Below are 16,887 nucleotides of genomic sequence, written 5' to 3' on the forward strand. Positions count from 1 at the left end.
AAGATAGCACTTGAATATAATTATATTTTAATTGATTAGTCTATGCTTGTGAATAATATCATTTTATGTATGAACAATAGGTCATAAATTTTCTGTAGCAGCATATTCCCCCGGAAATGTGGTGAGGTGACTGAGTGACGGCAGTTTAAAATAAAAAAATCATTGTTATTCATTTTATCTTAACAAGAATTATTATAACATAAGATAAAAACAACTCATAAATTTAAAATGTGTTTAAAATTTTATAATAAATGGGACATTTTCGCAAAGCCCAGCGTAATTTTAGCGATTCTATTGAAGCCGATATTTCAAATACTAATATGGAGTTAAGTTTTAGTTCCAGTTGAGTATGAGACTTATGTCGAATACGCACGCCAAACGCTCTATATAGTACCTATTTCAAATAATACTAAGTATTTTTTATACTTGTAGTAAATAAACTTAGTCTTCAGAATCGTCCAGTTTTCCCACCTCTACTGAGCACTTATTTACACAAGTGCCAGTTCAAATCTCCTCTGGAAAAAAACTTGTAACGTTTGAATGTGTGACAATTATTCCCCAACGAAGGAAACGAATCTGCTACACAAAACGTTCGATCGAGCTGGACTGCATTAACATTTTCTTACATACCAAATTTGAGTATTCTGTACCTTTGTCCTCTCTTAATGTGGCCGTGGTACTATAGTTCTGATTTTGATGCTACGCAGAACTTCTCGGTTCTTTCCCATTCATTTGAAAACGTCAACATTTTCCACCCAGTCAGTACATAAATAAATATTCTTTTAAAAACTCGAACAGGCTATAAGGGCCCAATGACAGTAGTATATTGGAACAATAGTGCAGTAGTAGATGTGAAACAATCAAACACATTGTCACCTCACTGGGAATCTAATCCGGAACCCCCGCATGAAATGCCAATGCCTTACGCATAATAACTATCATCATTAATAATAACCCAAGGCAGGTATTAGCCTCTAGGAATAACATCCTCATTTTTTGACTCATAGGCGGTGTAAATGAGAACTCTTCCAATCTTGATAGTATTAACCTGAGTATGCCTGATAAGTATCGTGAATATATATACCTAGAGAGATCATCATTTTTTATGGTTCTCCTAAAGTATGGAGCTGACTTGATATTGGAGATGCCAATTGGGACCAATTACTCTGTTTAACCAAATCGCTTCAGATATTGATATATTTCACCTACTAGGATAAGGGTAGGTGGATGTCGTTTTATAATTTCTTAAAATAGGGTCTACTTAGCTCATTTTGCGTACTTGCGTAAAATTGTATTTACTTTATACCTTTTTATGTTGTTGTAATAATACTGATTTTATTTTTTGTTTTTTAACACTGTTTTAATACATTTTTTTGTTTTTTCATGACGTCTTGATTTCGTTAAGTTCACCTTAGATAAATAAATAAATTTTATTTAGAATTTAAATCTTTCTTTGCCCCGCGTCATTGTCATCTAGGTGTCTGCGTCAGTCACCAACACGCGTAGTGGTTGACGTCACGGTAGACCAAAATGTGTGTACTCGCAAGTCATCTTGCGACTACGTGTACTGCTATCCAGATACCCCTCAACGTTTGAGAACTTTTCATTTTCATGACCTGCCCATCAGAGTTTACCCGCTTCAACGAATGTGTAGATATATTTTTCTTATGGGAAGATGTGGAGTATCTAGATTATGTCGTATACGCCATTTGGGTAATATATCATCCGCAGCACATTTCTCCGAGTGCACATACGTTACCGTTATCGACCCATTAAAAAAATATATCGGTGTGTGTACTTCTGTACGCGCATTAGAAGTTATACTTCTTTGGCGTAACAAAACAAAAACAAAACTTGTGATAAACTAGATTCTTTTACTAGCTCTTAATTATCTTATTAAATTACACAATTAAGAAAAAGGACCGCTTATTGAAACGCCGTTGGTTTATTTCTATACACTTTAATTTATAGTATTAAATTATATAATGGTTTGTCGATGTTTTTATTTTTAAAGTACCAACTGTCTCTGAAGTTTAATAGTTTGTTCACGTAAGGAATTGCAAATGGCCGACAATAATAAATTCGCTGCCTAGGCAACAAAACAATTCTAAACTATAATATTATACTGTATAATCATCACGATTGCAATATCATACTATGGCGTAAAGGTAGTGCGTTCAGCTGATAACCGAACAATCGGTGGTTCGACTCCAATCGAGTGCGTTTTTTTTCGTGTGAAAAAAATTAATTATGTGTTACATGTCACACGCCAAAAATACACTCTGATCTGATTTCCCAAACGCGCCTAAAGAAGTATAACTTCAAAAATTTCAACTCTTTTAAAGGTCGCGATTAATGAGTTAAGAATCCCTGATCTAGTAAAAGAGGTAACAAAAGACAAAGAATATAAATATTCCAGATATATATAAAAGTAAATTAACATTTTCGCACCTAAGCGAAATATACAATATTATATTGATATACCTCCTATTTTGCAATGATTAGTTGTGATTATTGCTTAATTTAATAAAACGCAAAAAAATAGTTCTTATTCCACTTTTATTATTTAATAAATTTGGATCGGTTTCGTCCTCCTCCAAAGGATATTTTCAACTTTGAAGAGGACGAAACCGATTCAAATTTATTAAATAATAAAAGTGGAATAAGTACTAAAAAATTCTGCGTTTTATTAAATTAGTCAATAATACAATGGAGTTCCACCATGAATTCACAGTTAAAACAATAAAAGAGATTAGTTGTGAGTCAATTTCCCAAGCCATTAAACCCATACTTTAACTAACACACATTGAAAAAAAAATGAGGCGGGATTCAATCTCGACTAATGGAATTTACACAAAAATATAAAGATTAAAAACATATTATAGTGGTACCGTTTAAAAAATAATGTGCAAAAAACTGAGGATATTGTGTTTAACATGTGTGTGTGTATGTTATGTCATTATCGCCGACAGTGTTTAGACGAGTGTTGTATTGCATTCGCCTGAATTCTTACCCAAACTATTGAAACATATACTTATAGTTACTTTATATTCGAAAGCAATTCTTTTTCATATTATAAAATTATATATTGAGATATTATATAATAATATATACAATGAACATGTTTAAATCATCTATAATATAATCAAATATTTACAAAATGTGGAATAGCTCAGAAAAGGTTTACTCGACCTACGTTTATATATCTACGTCATTCTATATTATGATAGTTAGCTAAACAAAATAAACGTTGAGATATATTTGTTTTTGCTGGAAGCGCTATAAATTATCATATTATTTTTCTAACACGCTAATGTTTTTATTACGTTTTCATCCATCCTATAATATAAGAAAAATAACATTCCATATATTATTATATGTTCAATACTAGTGATATAAATAATATACAGTTTGGTGGAATTTCTGGAATATATATTTCTGTTTCTTTAACCAAATAACATTAAAATTTGATTCTAGATCCTTTTATAGAAACTACACTACCTATCTCAATTTTTGCAACAAAACAAGTGAACATCTAACAACAAGTGTTCGACTCTGAAGCAGTGGGCTGCAGGTTTGAATTTTGCATCTGATAAATTCCATATTATGATTGTTTAGTATGAGTTTGGCCCAGAGCAAGAACAAACTGCATTGAGCAAATAACTTACCACCAGTCTTTTTAAAAAGTGCATGAACACAAGGTCTACTTTATGTTAATTCATATGGTCCGCTTAAGTTTGTAAAATGGTAATGCACCTTTAGCAAAAAATACTTGTTAGACACCATTTATTAAAACTACAATATAGATAAAATTTAAGAAGACATCTTAGATCATTAAAAGTAGGCTTACTGTACGACCCAATTTGACCGGGATTTTTCCGCTTTAATTATGCGTCTGTAAGTCTTACCGAGTTTGTCATTTTGTCCCGGCTTATAATATTGTAGTACGTATTTTCTGATCCACATGCAAAAGATCGATAATTTAAGCCCTAACGCTATTTTTTGAATTGATTAAAAATATAATATAGAGAGGATAATATAGGCACAATTATTGTTGTTTTTATTGTTACGTCAATCATATATCGTCATATACCTAAAAAACAAGATTGGCGGGGAAAAAAATATGGTTTAAATGGGTTAAGTAACTATTTATTTTGAAATATCTAATGACTGATTTAATCCATTTATTATTATTATTTTTCCATATCGATGTTGCAGATCACAAACCTTCTATGTCAAATTTTTTGATTTTGGCTTTATGGTATCAAAAAATCAACAAAAATTCAACCTCTTAACAGAAAAAACTTTACCTCCTATGTCAAAGAGAAATATAGCCCAGTTTTTTTAAAATATAGCCCTTTTAATTAAAACTCCTATGTCATGTTCATCGTATTATGCTGCACAAACCTCCTACACGACGTGAGTTAGGAGTTTGGTGCTGAAGTTGCTGCACATTGCTTCTATATCAGTTCATTGTATGAAGCTATCAGTGAAATTTTACAAACAAAACTGTATACAAAAATATTTATTAGAGATAAATGGGTTTTAGGTCTACGTTTTTGATAATATAAATCCAAATAATGAGTTCCTGAAGTAGAATGATCATTCGATTAGCATTGTAAGCAAATAAAAATCAAGAGTTTTCGGTATGTATAAACCTATACTTTCAGATTCTGTTCAAGATAATCAAAATATTCTATCGACTGAGATAATAGGAAGGCATATCAATGATGTAAAGAGAAACAAAAGCAAAGTGCATGGAAACGAAATATATCTGCAAATAATAGAGTGAAAGAACAGGAATATCCGGACCGAGTTAAAGACAATATCAGTAAAAAAAAACATACTGTAAAAATAAAAACAAACGAAAGCTTGGTCCACGTTGCATCTCACAAGCATGTGTTTCAAGAAACCTGGGAATTTCGACCACTTTTGGTTGGATATGTCATGGCCACAGAGAAAATCATACGTTTATTTATTAATAGATTGTATAGACCCCAATCAGAAGCTATGGAAGAACTTTGGAGGTATGTAGAAGGGAGTATATCTATCACTACCACTTAAAAATAAACGAGGAAAGAAAAGAAGTTTGCCGATAAATGTTCTGTAATACTTTCGCCATACGAGTTTAGAGTGCTAGAAATTAGGTTAAGAATGCCATTCACGGGATACCAAAACCAGCAATGCAAGGACAATGAACGAAATGTTGATACTAAGAAAAGATATGCTGCAGAATTTATCGATTCAATACCAAGAATGAAGTCACATTACTGCCGCAGGGATCCATAAAGACTCTTTCTTGAACCAATGTTTCATTAGAAAATGGGTCTTTATCGAGTTTACAAATATAGATGTAATGAAACATCAAATACATAAGGCATTGTCACAGTGTACATTTGATGAAGTTCACTTATGAGAAGACTTAGAAGCTCCGACATTTACATAATATCTTGATTAATCACCTAACAAACCTCATATTAAATTCGAAACCAGTCCATTTAAATATTGAGTGATGGGTGCGTGTATCGAAATAAGAACAATATTCTTGCAAAGTTAATGCACTCCCCGATTGGCAGTAAAATATCAATTTGATATTACCTACTCAAAAATACTTGGAGGTTGGGCACACGTAAATGGAAGGAGATTCTTTGCATGCTGCAATCGAAAGAAAATTGAAGAACAGGAAAGTTTATCTGCCATCTGATTATGCAGTGGCTACATGAAAAGCCATAAATACGTCATTTCCTTATAGAGCGCACTATGTAACTCATGATATTTTACTTAACTATAATACTGCATTGATTCAATACAATTCATTATAATAAATTTAATATAATGCAGTTCCACCATGAATTATTGACAGTTAATAAAAAAAAAGTAACTAGGTATAATGTACTAGTGACTTCGGTACACGTTGGTAAGACCCAGAAACAAAAAAGGGGATCCAATTCTTAACGTTGTGTGTCACTCGGTTTACCTTCCAAATGGGAAAATTCAGTACACAATTAATTTTAGTCATGATCTTAAAGAGCTACCGAGACGACCGAAGATCATAACAGTTCCAATTGTTTATCCAAGATTGCACGGTTCAAGTAAAAATATCGGCCAACAAGTTCAAGCACCTTCAGGAACTAAAATGTGTTATTCCAAGGGACTGTCACCATTTTTATGACTCTTTACCACATTTATAATTTAAATATGTTAGAATTTAAAAAAAAGCTTCATACATAACTATGTTGGGTTTGATTTTGTTTTGTTTATGTTTGGTTATTTATAAACATGTACATTAGTTAAATATATATTATTTTTCATTTATTAATTAATTATGCAGCCATTCAATATTTAACTCCTATGTCACGCAAACTGTTTCATTATTTTTTAAATAAAACTAATTTACTTTTCTCATAAAATGTAATGTAAAGGAAAACCTCCTCTGTCAAATATTTCAACAAATCTGAGTGCACAATACTTATATGTCATGATAAATGTAATACGGTTTATATTAGTTATAAACAAAGTTATACAATCATTAAAAAACACAAAAACATTAGACTTTGGATATTTTTTTTTTAATAAAAGTCTTACATTATCAAATAAATCAGTTTAAACCTTCCCCTGTAAAATCCCATTTTTTGACTAAGAAAGTTTGTGATCTGCACCATCGATATTTCATATTTTTTAATTTTATTAAAAAAATATATAATTATGATTAGCCAAATTATAGGGCTAACATATAGGCACAGACATAAATGTTAACAATGCCATTTTACAATGTTTTTATTAGGTCGTATTCTTATTTTTCCGGTGGTTGTTTGTCCGGTACAAATCTTGCAATCGATTTTTAATTAACTTCCCGACTAGCTAAACATTTTAAACTTTTAGAATATATCAGAACACGATGCCAATGCATTTTTTGTAATATTTTTAGCCATCTTCAAGTAGAATTAAATTCATTTTCAGTTAATTCTGTATTGTATGAAAAATTATTTCGGAAGAAATCCGTAATCCAATCCTAATCAAGACCTGATAAAAACATTGTAAAATGGCATGTGTTCATTAATTTGGTAAAATTTAAAAGTAAAACCTTATTTTGCAATAACTACGAAATTAATACCAATTAAAAAAGTTTGTAGATTTCAATTTTTTATTTAAAACTTGACACTATATTAAATTGTATTTCTATGCCACGAAAATTTGCTGTTTGATTAAAAATAAAAAAAAAATTACATAGTTACTTACTTAATTATGGAGAATCCCAGGAAGCCTATTTTGGTCCGAAAATTGCTAGTAAACCACTAGTGTTTCCAATCAAGATAATATACTATATGTAATTATGTTGATTGAAAAAGTGTGTAAGTACGTAACTTGACAAACAACATTTAAATTCTGAAATGTAGTTTCACTAGAAGCTCTACGTACTTCTCTCCGACCTCTTTGACTAAGAATTGTTGGAAACAAAAAATAAAACTTTTATTACATACTAACAATATTTCTTATTTATCATCAAATATTATTTAGTATATAATTTACCTGCCCATCGATAAAACTCAACAAGAAAACTTTGTAAGAATGTAAAAACTTTTACTAGTAATATTAGTCTTAATATTACTTTCAGGTCCATAAATATAGAAGAAACTTTCAATATAACTTGTCATTATGTGAAATTAAAAAGCCGTTATAAATGCCGTAGTTCATATTAGTTTAATCTCAAAGCAAATATTGAATGTGAGTAATTTGGGCCAGAAAAGTGTTAATATTTTCGTTTTATTCTGAACAAACGTCTGCGTTTTCTTTGTATTATTTTCATTAGGTACCTATCTAAACTTGTAACTTTCATTTTGTGTGGCCTACTTAAGATAATTGATTTTTCGTGAAGTGACCTCTACTGGATACAATTGTATTGTTGATAAGACTTAGAAATAGAAGGAAAAAAATCAACACATATCGCAGAAACAAATACAGAACCTATACATTTAACTTATCACGTAGACGATAATATATAGACAGTTGGAAAAGTTTTAATTGGATAACTTTAAATGAGAAATTGCACGTTGGACAGAGAATTGACAATAAAAAACGATTTATAAATTACGGTATGTATTAGAAGTTTATCTTATTAATTACGTATTAGTGTAAATTACGTATTATATTTTATATCCACGATGGTCGCGCGGCTTAGGCGTCGGCCTATAGCGTCGTGGGTCTCAGGTCCGAATCCTGGGTCTGACACATGGCCCCCCATATCCTGAAGCGGGCCCACAGGCTAGGATCTTTGGCGGGCCCTCCTACCTATCGCTAAGAATAAAGTCAGTGTGACGCTCCACAGTAGCATTTTCCAAATGGTGGACGCGGTAAAATTAATTTGTATAATTTTAGTGTTTTTTTTAATATTTCAATACATCCATTTGACATATGGAGTTGTTGAATCGATACATAAGTAAAAATTGTATCATATAAACTTCTTCTTCTTCGATGGCGCTACAGCTCATGTCGAGCCCTGGCCTCCTCCGCCGCCGCCCTCCAGCCGGAACGGTCCTCCGCACGCCTTTTCCAGTTCCTATTTTTAGCAGCTTATTGGCATCTTTTGTAATGTTATCACCCCATCGTGTTTGTGGCTTTCCCACTGACCTTTTCTCCCCTGGGTTTCCTTCGAGGATCTTCTTCGGTATCCGTGACGTATCGTATAAATACATAATTTTAAATAATAACATTATTGGAGGAAACTAGCGCCGCAGGCGATTGTTTTTTACTATTAGAGCGAATTTGTGATGTGTATTTATATCACTTATCTGGTTGACTTGTCACGCCGGGCCCTTCCTGAGCCCGGGCCCCCAGGGCCTGGTACCTGCACAGAACCAGCCGTGGGTTGATTGATGATAAATATAAAATATTAGCATATAATTAATGTTGGTCGTCAGTGTCAATGTCAATGATGGAAAACACCATAAAAGAAGCAAACTTTTTCCACCACCCAGATGCTGTCAGCTGGTTGAACCATTTTTTGGAAATTTATTCTACATTAATATTTTTTTATTTCTTTTTAATACTACAACAGGCCTAGAGGCACAAATGGTAATAGTGCAGTCTAACAGCAGTGTCAGAGAACACAGAATTAATGAGAACTGAAATACCTAACGGGTTTGGAGTAACAAGCAACGGATCTAGAGTGTGAAAGAATATGTAATAAACTTAAACACGTATCAAGAATACGCTTGACCTTCGTTCTGACAACTGCTCTCGATTTATGCACTGGCGCTCGTTCAATATTGGTGTATTTGAAGGTAACAACACACATTATTGCACGTCTATAATGTCTGCTTCATTTCCGTAGGACACTCACACATTGAAAACCCTGCGACAAAATGTAGTGTATTGGAGTATAGCCTATCGAAATTATATTTATTAAACTGGTCTGTGAGCAGTGATTTAGTAATAGAAGTGAAACAATCACAAACACCCAGGCTTAGAGAAAATCACATAAATATATTGTGTCCTCACTGGGATCAAACCCGGAGCTCTCGGATGAAAGCCAACATCTTACGCACTGCACCACGAGCGCCGTTGTGATCAATATTATTGTTCCATAATATTAATGTTTTAATAATATTTTCCAAATTTTGAGCACACCATAAAAATCAAATGACGACATAATTATGCGCCAATACTTATATAGGTAGCTAATTAAAGTTCGAAATGTTTAATTTTTATATAAGTGCTTAATAATACATAATATTTAATATGTAGGTATATAAACATTTATTATATTTTTTTAATTGAATAACAAAGTTATAATATATATTATATACAAAGGAATTATTAAGAAGATGTTTTGATATTTTAAGCGAAGCCGTAATAACTCTGACTCTTGTGAACTTATTATTAAAAAATAAAAATAAAATAATATTTATTCCAACTCAAAACCTTTTCTACTCAGTGTTTATAAGTATTTAATTTTTAATCTCTATCTGCCCTTTACGTGCTGTGCGGGTATTTTTATGGTTCAACGTATTTTGTTGGTAGTAATCAATTGATTTTTATAATATATATATATACGTGTAATAAATCTGTTGTGACGTGGTAAAAACTGTTTCAGCAAGCCAAACGGATATTTAATTATTATATATTTTCATGCCTTTATATAAAATAAAACAGATCCATAAAATTTACTCACGGTCAGAACCGATTAAGTCCGCTTAGATAAACCGATGCATAAAATGGTTAATTGGCTATATAATACATACATATCCCATGACCACGTAAATTCTTTTATTTTATGTTTTGTGTCTAACTATACATATTACAGTGGCAAGGGAGTAGTGGTAGGCTATTAAAATTCGACATAAATAAAGCACACTAACCTTTGTCAGTCATACGTATTTGTTTTCATTGAACTATGGATATAATTATTGTCAGACGGTCCTGCTTGGTTTTTAAAATTCAATTAAACCCTATCTAAATCAAACTATAATAGTTAAATTAGTTTTTTTTATTTCATTAAGCCCTACCAAACATTAATCGATAAAAAAATATTCTTCTATCTATAAAATATATAAAATTGTGTATGGTTTAATGGCATAATTTTATATATTTTATCAATAAACGAATATTTAGATAGAATTTATATAATGTACTATGGCTTGGATTAGGCAGGATTTAATTGAATTTTAAAAACTAACAAACATTGTCTATATATTGTAGTCTTAGCTTAACGAAAAACAAATACGTTTTACTGACAAAATTTAGTGTGCACTATTTATGTTGGATCTTAACAGCATACCCTTCGCCACCGGTACCTACTGAATGAAAAAATGGAAATAATTAGCAGAATATAAATCAGGCAGAGTGTTGTTTAAATTATTTATATATAAACTTCAAAATAACGTTTACAGAATAAAAGTGAACCGAGTCGAACTCTAAACTATTGGTGGAGTAAAGGTATAAGTCGAAAATATTTTGATGGTTGGAATATATTAAAAGAAAACCAGACTTCGTCAAATTGCCGAGGTGACAACTTAGAGGCAATCCAAAAAGAGATAGATTGTCTCTCAGAACGTAAAGTATCTGATCAGAAAATTAGCCTGGCAACTGAAAAATATTAATGAAAACAAGAACTGGTGAGCAATACTTGTAGAGAAAGCTAAATAGTGTGATGATTGCAGTGCCGAAAATAATATAGAATACATATTTTATAATTTTACTATTTGTTCCAATATACAGTGATCTTCGTTTTAAATTTTCGACGTACAAAAACTTTTTGTATGATAATATTAGCTAATAATTACTGTCAAATTGATAAAAAATATATTTTCCTACTCAGTACATAATCAATCATTTCCGTAGAACGTACCACATATGACAAGATAAACTTGCATAGTAATGTATACAACTAATGACATTATTCCATTTAAAGGTAGTGACATTTTGTAGTCTGCATAGAAATTGCGGGAAATGCAACGTCACTATCATTAATCTAAGTAATAATTTATACAAGTTTATCAACAGTGATCATTTTTGTTTCTGTAGTAAAAAATATGGAGTAGAACATTTTACAGCCGAGAAATTTAAACCCAAGACTTGTGGGACAAGAAACATGAGTTTAATTTTCGATAGTACACATATGAAGTAACTTAAATAATATAGTATGTCTCATTATGAAGTCGTGGGTTTCAGGTTTCTATTCAGTGTCTAGCAAATTATCAATGTGTGTTTAGACCTAATATTCTAAGCAAGTGGCTGACATCCATTCCTTGTAAAAATCTGTTAAAAAATCTCGAAAAACGGGTCAACCTTCGCTGCCCCGTAAAAAATATACAATTGTTTGTAAACCTATTCTGTTACAAAAACGCACAAATATAATGCAATTTAGACAGTCAACATCATATAAAATTGCATTCTTTTTAAACAAAACAACATTTTACGAGACCACGCTTATCTTTTTTGCAATGAAGGAATAAATTTCTACATTTGCTTGTTTATCAGCTTGTTTTTACGTTTTTTTTTAATTTTTCATTTCTATAAAAGCAATTGAAAATGTTATTTGCAGTCTTTAAGCAACTGTTAAGCAGTAGTTATATGTTTGCGGACAAATATATAATATATTATTATGTCTTTACAAATCGTAAGAAATATTAAATCCACGTTATTTCACGGTATTGTGATCAGAAAATTTCAAACAAAACTCAATAATGACTATTAAAAAAATACACGATAATACATTTAGTCGAATCAAATTAATAATTGATAAACGATGGAAATTTTATACAATTTGATTTGTGAAGTTAAATGATATCTCGTAGACTTGGATATCAGCCAAAGCATACCAAAAAGCAAGCAGATTATGTGATGGGGTTGAAATGACTCATCAAAAAATGTATAAGATATGTCTTAATAGTGGAAAATTGAACTCTTCGAAAATTTATTGTAAAGAATTTTATAATCGTGTCATGTAAGAACTACTATTTAAATTTTTCGTAATTAAATAGTATGCCCGTAGATTAATAAATAACAGGTTACAGGTCCCAAGTAAAGTAAAGTAAATAAGTTTTTAGTAGGTATAAATATATCTGAGGTGTTTTCAAATAATGTATATTATAACCTATTAACTTTACAAAAAAAATATAGAGAAAATTTTCTATGTTCTTTTAGTTTTCTGAACTATGAAATCATAGTCTTCCGACACTAAACATAGACAGATTTAAAAAATATGTCATATGAGCACTTGTGTAATAATAAATTCATTGATGACATGAAAATTCACTTCACTTGTTTCGAATGTTCTATATTTTTTTCAGATTCATTTTTCTCTGAATGGAATACCTTCTCGTACATTATGCTGTCTTTAAACTTTGATAAATATATTTCGTTATGAATTTTTGTTTTACGTTTCTTTCATTCAGGCAATTTTATACAACCACGGCTAAAGAAGTTTTATCTTAAAAATTCTGTGTGTCTTGAAATGGTCGCCATGCCTTATTACACTCCTTTCTTTATTAGGCATTTCTTAATGATGCTGTCAAAAACAGTATTTTAATCATTTCGATTAAATTAAAATTGTAAATTCAGAATATCTGCTATAACAAGAATGTCTATTTTAAACGGTCGGCCCCGAAGCGATGTCATTTAGTACGTACCATTTATTATATGAAACGAATGATCCAATTTAAAATCATTTCCGTTACAAAAGGGACCACTTATGTTTCACGCAATGTCTCTGATTCGATTTGACAAGGTTCTGAATTCGAATTTTCCCTGCTGATCGCACCGAAGGAAGTTTGAGGTAAAATATTCAGACGAGAGATTTCACGAGATTTTCGCTTATTCGTATAATACTAAAACAGAATGCCTCAAATTGTTAGGATTATGTTTTAACATAAATAAAATGAACACAGAAATATTATTTAAGTTTAAAATGATATGAATTAAATTTAACATCACGGTCGAGTAGTTATGGAGCACTCATTTGTGAATTTTTAGGTGCCAGCTTAAATCATTGTACCCAGACAAAACCGCCCAGAACCACCGCCGCCAAACCAAATGCGCCCATTCCAGTGCTCTTCAATACCACCCAAACAAATCCACCTAGTACACAAAACCGCCCAAAAAAAATACAAAAATATATAAAAACAAGTGCTTTTTTGGTTTTTCGAGTTGCCTATCGATATAAATTTACATACTTCCGATAATTAGTGTAATTTGAAATTTAATCCGTTGAAGCTTTTAGTAAAGTATTAACCTAGAATCATCAGCTTTTAACGCTTAGGTAATGCCTTTGAATGGTAGTATTTCTAATTTATAATATTTAAGAAGGTTAGCACACAACATTGAAATTTAATTTTAAATTATTTGTATTTGTTTTTATATCTTTATTCGTATGTTCTTAATTTGTTTTCGCGGCAATGTATGAGTGGTTTTGTCGGGACCCCATTGTATCTTATCAAAAATCACATATTATATTTCCAATATGTGTTTCATCCAGAGCAAGATAATCATGTGTTGTGTGAATGGAAAACAATTATTATTACCCACGCGTAATTATATGCATAAGTTTAGTGAAGATTAAAACTCTCTCCTTTATGAGAGTGAGGATAAATTCAAACCAATGAGTACGTTGTTAAGACCTGCGTCTGCATGCCTTCTTTGAATCCTGGAGGTCTTTCTACCATCCACCAAGGTCATGAAAATACATTGGCATAGATTGAGGCTCTGCCGATGCTTCTGTAGAGCCGTTGTCTTGAAAGTATAATTTTGTGATAATGATTTTGTTTAGATATCTCTGTAGTTGTACATCATGTTCCATTGGGATTACCATTTGTAGTTGTTTGGTATTTTAGTTTGGTATAACGTGCAACTACTAAGTATAATTTTATATTGATAAATATTTGATTAATACACACAGAAATGTTTTTATGGTTGTTTTATTGTATGCACTTGTACTTTGTTGTTTAAATGCTGAGGTTGTGTATATTTAGATAATATTAATTTAGTTGTTTATCCATTTAAATTTACTATTTAATAGTTTTACGTTGTTGTCGGACAAATACAGTAGGTATGCGAATAACGTTTATTCAATTGAGAGAATATTTTTGTGAACTGCTTGATTGAAAGATTTGTTATCGATTAATCGTAATATTGTTTAACACAATGTGATAGCTACTTAGATAAGTTTGAGTGTTGAGTATTTAATAATTATTGTCTGAGATCAATCTCCGACTATGTCCGATCCTAATAATATAATATTTTGAATACTCTTATTTAGAAAAAAAATCCTGAAAAAAGCCAGGTGAGATTCAATCGCCTTTTTTATTTAAATCATTGAATTATTAGCAAATTGAAATAAGTTACAATAAAAAATCTTGTAATGATCCGTAACGTCGGTAAGTAATTAACACAATGCTTACTGGCCCTTTTAACTAATTTTGTAATTAACGTGTTAATTTTCATTTCAAAAATAATAAACAAAAACACAATTTTGTGCGGCCCGTAAGCTATGGGTTAAGGTAATTTAATTTCTACTTCGATTTAAATCCGGCGCAAATCCCGAGAGACGTAGGTTCAAATTCTGCTGGGTGTCGTATTTTTTTAAAATATTTTTTTTCTATTGGTTATATTATATTTCTCAAAAGTGTTCTCAAATTTTGTATATTATTTTTTAATCAATTGGTACTTAATACGTAGAAAAGGTTTTGTTCAAAAATTAAATTCTTATAATTGAAAAATACATAATTTATTTTGAATACTCTTATTTAGAAAAAAATCCTGAAAAAAGCCGAGTGAGATTCTAACTTACATATTTTCTCTCTGTCCAGTGTTCTTCTACGATTTACCAAATCTACAAATGTATCTTTTATTGAGGCCTATATATCTTCTTCTTCTTCTTTTTTTCTTTCGACCATGTCCGATCCTAATAGGATCACATGGACCACCACAGAGTAGAGGTTTGTATTAACAGAATTTGTGTTTTACGAGAAATGGATGTCAGCCACTTGCTCAACCTATTAGGTCCATACCCTGACTCATACACAAACTGAAAAACAATATGTGTACTTGCCAGACCCAGGATTTGAACCTGGAACCCACGGCGTGATAGTTCAATGCTTTAGCCGCGCGGCCACCGTGGGTGGGATATACTATAATATCTCCATGCTGTCATCTACACTATTATTACACGAGTATTTTTTTGTTTAATATCAGCTGTTGAAATAACGTAAACTTTGTGGAGCTTCATAATATGATCATCATGGAAATACAAGTGGTAATTTATCTAAATTAATTTTATTATTCTTGTGAATTCGCTACAAATAAATACGATAATAATATCGTATGAAACTAATAATTTCACTTAAAATATATATTAATATCTTGTCAAAACTTTTCAAGGCGTCTTAGTATCAACAATATAATTTAATAATATCAATAGTGAAGTTATGTGACACATTACATATGATTGGTACATCCTAAAACACATATCTATCAATAAGCTATTCTATGCTATGTATTTAGATTTAAGTTCATGACTAACCGATCAGAAGTTTCAGAAGATCTTCTTCAGATTTGAAATTTATATTTCATATGAAGGTAAATATCGTTTCATAAAAATGTAATATCTTAAGAATAGATGTTTATAACGTTATTCGCGCTATTTATGTTACTAAGGAAAATGTTACAGCAGGGATATTCTAACATATCACTTAACTAAAAAATCAATGAAAAAAGTGAACCATAATATGTTTATGTCATATTCCGAGAGTTGATTATCCCGGGATATGAGTCGTCTTGATGGCCGCCTTACCTTGAAACGAGATAGAAGACGTCAATTATTACAGGTTAAGATACGGCGAGTTTAAAATGTATACAAACGTTGCAATAACAGTGTCAACGCTCAGCGTGCCAAGCCAAAGTTAGCACATTACACGCCTTCCAGCTGTGAAATGTCATTTATTACGCAAAAGTTTTCAAAAAATTGCAAAATGAATCTACTTTTTGTACAATATATAATATATATAATATAAATGCCATGTATACTACAACAGATTGAGAGTAAACATATTTTTTTTACTTTTTGTATGTTAAAAAAACGTTAAAGTGACAATATTTAAAAAAAAAAAATGTCTATGGCACGGAATTTAGATAAACCCCTATCGTTCCGAATGATATCCGTGTTCTTTCATCAAGAACAGTCTTCAGTATTCACATTAGATGTTGACAACTCTCACACTATGTTTCATTGAGATATAAAATAAAAATACTTGTTATTAAGAATATCACTTTAATGACAGTATCGTGTTCATAAAACCAGTATTTTTATTTTTCAGCATTACGTTCATATAATATATTATATGTGTATTTTTTCAAATAAAGCTAGTCAGTGATTGGTTTATCTAGCTTTGT

General features: G+C 31.0%; 1 protein-coding gene across 1 annotated transcript in view; it reads right to left on the reverse strand.

The window, feature by feature from the left end:
- LOC147070920 (neuroglobin-like) overlaps window positions 1-16,887 on the reverse strand; it is a 258,925-nt gene that overhangs the window by 90,552 nt on the left and 151,486 nt on the right. The window lies entirely within an intron of this gene.

The sequence above is a fragment of the Rhyacophila brunnea genome, unplaced genomic scaffold, assembly GCF_057557595.1.
Source record: "Rhyacophila brunnea isolate RB1 unplaced genomic scaffold, BYU_Rbru_1.0 scaffold_21, whole genome shotgun sequence".
Lineage (NCBI taxonomy): Eukaryota > Metazoa > Arthropoda > Insecta > Trichoptera > Rhyacophilidae > Rhyacophila > Rhyacophila brunnea.